Here is a 6252-nt window from a genome sequence, read left to right as displayed (position 1 = left end):
GCAATAGAATCACAAAGTTGTTCACAGGACAAATGTGAAGTATGTTTATTTTTACAGGAAAAAATACATTCACAATAGTAAGTTATGGTACTTACGTTTGTTTTTTCACATTCTGAGGTGTTTTTCCTTTTGCCTTTTCAGGGATTAATAGTTTGGGTGAAAAATGAAAGAAAGTGAACTCAATTGTTTCCCAAAAAAATATACACGTATTTAAACCAAAGTATTAATGTGGGAGAGCATTTAAAGTGTTACTAAACCCACAACAGTAAAATCAGTCTGTATATGAAGTAAAGCATGCTTGTTATACTCACTGTGGAATCTAAGGGGTAAATCCTCTGCATTGTGTAAAAGGCTGTTTGATCCTGACTTCCCCTTCTTCCAGTATCCCCCTCTTACCTCCTGATAAGACATATCATGTGGAGTCACTCTGCACATGATATGTATTGCTAGAGAGGTTTTTTCACTTGGGAAAGTGCATGTGATCAGAACTGTCGAGACAGAAGTCAGGGGTCCTGCATCCTCCTAGAGCAAAATGAAAACGCCTCCCACAAACTTTAACATGTGCTCTGCTGGACACTGATAGAAATCACAAGACTGCTCTAACTGCTGATGACAAACGGTATTTAGCAGTTTGTATTTACTAAAATAATTGCACTTCCATGCTGTGTGTACTGTGGAAGACCAGATATAGTGAATGCAGGGGCCTGGATTTAGTAACACTTTAAGGTCACACTGTTTAAGTTTTAAAGGAAGCTATCATGGCTAACCTTGGGATGTGACATTTATTGGACACAATATAATCATGTTAGTAGCAAAATACAGCATTAACATGCATATGTAGGTAGGATTATAAATGCATACTTCCTGGACACTACAATTCCGGTGTTTGGAGTGCAGGTGGAACGCAAACTGGTGTTTTTAGTTTCTGTTTCAATGCCTGACCATTTTAGCCTGATGTAAGTGCCATTTTACTCTTTTTTTCCTATTAAACTGAACCTACTATACTATGAGAGGCTCCTATCTTTCCCGTCACATGACTGAGATATATGTAGAGTCTCCTAAAGGCATAGGAGCACTAATGAGCATATGGTGGTGTCCATTTGTCCACATCTACTGGATTCCATGTGGGATAAAGCAGAGGGCTGAATTCCATGGTTTGGTGTGAGAGATGCCAATTGGGGACATATAAAGCGCTTTGTAACTTCCTTTGAGCAAAAAGGGGAAGAAGCTTCCAGTGAGTGTGCTATGCACTTATCTGGTGAAGAGGAAGAGCAAATCTTTTGTGGTGTCACTTTTATTTCATCACTTTCTGGACTTTATTTACACTGAGCACCATATTTGGATGGCTTATGGACTGTTATTCATATTTATAATTCTTTAAGTCTTTGAGGATGATATTTTTGTAAGTTTATGGGAGCACGATCAGTAATTTTTTTTATTATTTAAACTATTAACAGTCTACATGAGAGAACAATTAAAGTCACATGGTTTAAGATTTGAAGGAACCTATCATGGCTTACCTCCAGAACATTCTTTCTTGTTCCCCTTTCTTGTTCCTGACAACATTTGATATGGAGCATCTATTGGACATAATTGAATCGTGTTAGTAACAGTATTAACATATGCATATATAGGTAGGATTAAAAATACATACTTACATTTGGCCATTAATATTTTAGTGATGCAGTTGACTTAGGTTTTGTTTCTTCTTCCTGTTTAAAAGGAAATGATAAAATTATACAAGGAGCAGATAAACAATCTCAAGCACCTTTTATAATAAAATAAAACATTGTGAAATTCCAGAATTGAAATGTATGTTCACATTAAATAAAACAAACAAAAAAAATGTTATACATAAGCATGTACATATCTATATCTGCTGTTGATGAAAACTCATCAAACACATCTCAATCAAATATCAAACTTGGATATTTGGAGCTGGAAACAAAACGTGAGTGCCATCCCACTATACAATTGCCAGATGCAGGTCCTAGGTTCAGATCCTGATCCAGATACCCATTGTGACTGAGATAAAAAAATTATATATATATATTATTAATTTTTGTTTTCTACAAAAAAAAAACATTATATAAAACAAATCAAAAATACACAGATTTCCACATAAATTAACCTACCCCCCCATTAAATTTCCCCTGCCCATATTCCATATCCTTTACTTCTAGTTCCTTAGATATTTTTCTGTCTGTATCTTTATCCCCTTTTTTTTCTGACTCCGCTCTCTCTTATCTTCATGCAAGACCCTTCAACTATTCAAATAAATTCAACTCTCCCTACTCTCACCACCTTATACTCCTACCACTTCCAAGTATCTTTTGAATGTTTTAAAGTCATGCCATCTACTCCACACTTTTCAGAATTTTTCCATTTTATCTTCCTCCATATGGTGTAGCTCCTCCATCTTATTTATATATTCAACCCTATTTATCCAATCTTTTATCTTGGGGGGGGCTCTTGGGGTTGCCAGAATTTAAGAATAAGTCATTTATCCGCACTAATTAGTTGATATAATACACTATTTTTATTTTGTTTCACTGAGGTCTCTGATTTATGAAATACACAAACCCACGGGTCCTTCTGTATGGTAATCCCCAGTATCGCCTGTATATATTGGGTTATTTCTTGCCAAAACATCTGTATTTTAGGACATTCCTACCATATATTTGCCATTGTTCCCTTGTCCCACACCCCCTCCAACATAGAGGTGAAACTTCACATCTCTGCAACATGCAGTCATTGTTTATGTGCCACACTTGGTGTAACATACCATCTCACTAGACATTTATAGTTCATTTTAACTGCATTCATATTCAACAACCCATGTGTTAATTTAAATATTTAACTTTTTTTGTTGCTCCTTCAATTTCAATTTTGAACAGCGGAGAATCAGATTCCACCAATTCAATAAGGATCTTATACAGTGGAGCAAAAAAGTATTTAGTCAGCTACCAATTGTGCAAGTTCTCCCACTTAAAAAGATGAGAGAGGCCTGTAATTGGCATTATAGGTAGACCTCAACTATGAGAGACAAAATGAGAAAAAAAATCCAATCACATTGGCTGATCTGGAAAGAATTTATTTGCAAATTATGGTGGAAAATAAGTATTTGTCAATATCAAAAGTTCATCTCAATACTTTGTTATATCCTTTGTTGGCAATGACAGAGGTCAAATGTTTCCTGTAAGTCTTCACAAGGTTGGCACACACTGTTGCTGGTATGTTGGCCCATTCCTCCATGCAGATCTCCTCTAGAGCAGTGATGTTTTGGGGCTGTCGCTGGGCAACATGGACTTTCAACTCCCTCCAAAGGTTTTCTATGGGGTTGAGATCTGGAAACTTATTTCCTAAAATTAGGCATGTTTAAACCACCTTTCTCTTTATTATTACACAAAACCTCATATTTAATTCTTGGTTTCTTATTTGCCCATATAAACCTGAGTATAATTTTTTATTTTCCCAAAAAAAGACCCTGGTATATGTATTGGGAGCATGTGAAACTTATACAAGATTTTTTGGTACTATCACCATCTTTATCAAGTTTATAAAACCTATCCAGGAAACACATCCCGTTGAGAGTCTCCACAATTCATCTTTTATTTCATTTATTGGTGGGATATAGTTTGCCTGGTATAGGCTATTTATTAAGGACCTTACCGTATTTCGCGCTCCATAAGACGCACCTGAACATAAGACGCACCTAGGTTTTAGAGGCGGAAAACAAGAAAAAAAATATTCTGAACCATTGGACTGCAGACATAGTACAGGAAATGACCAGAGACTGCGGACACAGTACAGGAGATGACCAGAGACTGCGGACACAGTACAGGAGATGACCAGAGACTGCGGACATAGTACAGGAGATGACCAGAGACTGCGGACATACAGTAGTACAGGAGATGACCAGAGACCGTGGACACAGTACAGGAGATGACCAGAGACTGCGCACATAGTACAGGAGATGACCAGAGACTCAGGGTCTCCCAAAAATGATGCTTCAGTAAGGGGGGATTCTCCTCAGTGTGCACTGCCTCTTCTTCATCTACAGAACCATTCCACTCTGCTGAGCCTCTCGGACTTCTGACTACCATCACGTGGATGGTCACCTGCGCACTCTCAGCGTCCCACTCTCCTTGGATGCTGCTGCCTTCTACTCCTGGTCCGCCGGGGTCTTGGGACTCCCCTGCTCTCCATCAACCGCCGCCACCACCGGCCGACCAGCCCCGCCAAGAGCTCAGCTCCGGCACACAGCACCTCTCCCCTTTGGCCGGATCCTCCACAAGAGACCTTGATCCACAGGGACACCGCGGGAACACAACACTGCACCTGCTGGGTCATCAGGTAGGGTCTAGGCAGATCTCATCTGGACCCAATGGTGGGGTCTGGAGCTCCTGCAGCCTCACAGTACCATGCTCAGGCTCCTCCCCCTATCACATAAAAATTTATCTAAAACAACTTCTTTACAAAGAGAATTTCAGGCACAAAATTTAAGTAATGTAAGTACCTAATAAATATACAAAGAATCCCCCTGCGCTCCACAGAACCTAGTGATCAAAAGTAAGCTGCTATCACCTATTCTTTATACCTCAAGATATGTGCAAACAAATTATATTAATGATGAAGCGCTCAACTTATATAAAAGTGAAAATTATCTCCTTCCAAAAAGATTATAATAAATTAAATAATCATCAATCTACAAAATATCTAGTGCAAAATCCCCACACATAAATTATAAGCCCCCTGGTGGTCAATAATGATAATCAACAAAATGACACTTAAACTGTGCAAAGTGATAAATATTATATAGGAAAATAATTCAAAATCAATTCAAAATTATTTGTGATGCCACACTGTGCAAAATAATAAAAGTGTGCAATAGACGGTGGTTATGACTTCACTCCATGCTGCAATTGTGCTCTTCGTGATACTCTTGATGTGACTCCCCTCATTAATAGCCAAATATAATATTTATCACTTTGCACAGTTTAAGTGTCATTTTGTTGATTATCATTATTGACCACCAGGGGGCTTATAATTTATGTGTGGGGATTTTGCACTAGATATTTTGTAGATTGGTGATTATTTAATTTATTATAATCTTTTTGGAATGTAAGTACCTGATTTGACATGGTATCAGACTTTTGTAATGTCCAGCATAGGGAAATTACCAGACTATATTGCTTAATTAGAATAGAGTAAAGTTAGGTCACTCCCCTGTCTGTGCTATATGGCAGGACTATGTAATTCCCATGTCTGCAGGAACAGAAAAACAAATCCTATGTCAGGTTAAACAACTGGACCTCTTCTCAGTGCAAAGGTCTCAGTCTCCAGTGATCCAACACCCCCCTACACAGTTCTTCTATTAACAGCACCTGATCAGGGCAGTTGATTGGGGCACTGGGCAGGGGGCAAAAGCCCTATTGTCACAATTCCAGTTATAGCGTAAAAACATAGTAGCAAATGCATAAACAAATAATATTTTGTTAACACAGAAAGAATATACAAATGCTATTTTGAAAACCATTTTATACAATAGCAACCTTAGAATTTTCATTAGATATTGCTATGATGTATCTACTCCTTCTCACACAGTTACTATTGTACCAATTGTAACACCTAGTATGACTTGCTCTATTCCTTTAGATTGTATGTTTTCATGAGCAATGCATTGTAATTGTACTGTCTCACTTTATGTTGTAAAGCACTGTACAATAATCCCAAAGTATATCCCAAAATATCAATGTCATATATAACATGTGACTTTTTGCATGATTCTCTAACAACTGTAGTGAAAATTTTCCAGTGTAATGTTAAATAATGGGTGTCATTTACTTAAGCCGGAGAGTGCAAAATCTGGTGCAGTTGTGCATGGTAGCCAATTAGCTTCTCACTTCGGCTTGTTCAGTTAAACTGTTACTAAACCCACAACAGTAAAATCAGTCTGTACATTATTATTATTATTATTATTATACAGTATTTATAAAGCGCCAATAGTTCACTCAGCACTGTACATTACAAAGGGGGACAGAACATGTGACAGAACAATACCAATACAATGCAAAACATGAGGGGATTGAGGGCCCTGCTCTTTCGAGCTTACAATCTAGGAGGGAGGGGAGGGGTTAATTCTCTGCATTGTGCAAAAAGACTGATCCTTTCTTCTCTGCCCCTCTTCTTGTTGAAATGACCACCTGATACAGACTGAACCCATGGTCACATGAACATGTTCAGTTTGGT

Source organism: Staurois parvus, unplaced genomic scaffold (assembly GCF_062004578.1).
Source record: "Staurois parvus isolate SC_StPar_1 unplaced genomic scaffold, SC_StPar_1.0 ptg000717l, whole genome shotgun sequence".
Lineage (NCBI taxonomy): Eukaryota > Metazoa > Chordata > Amphibia > Anura > Ranidae > Staurois > Staurois parvus.
Note: the sequence above shows the minus strand (reverse complement) of the source record.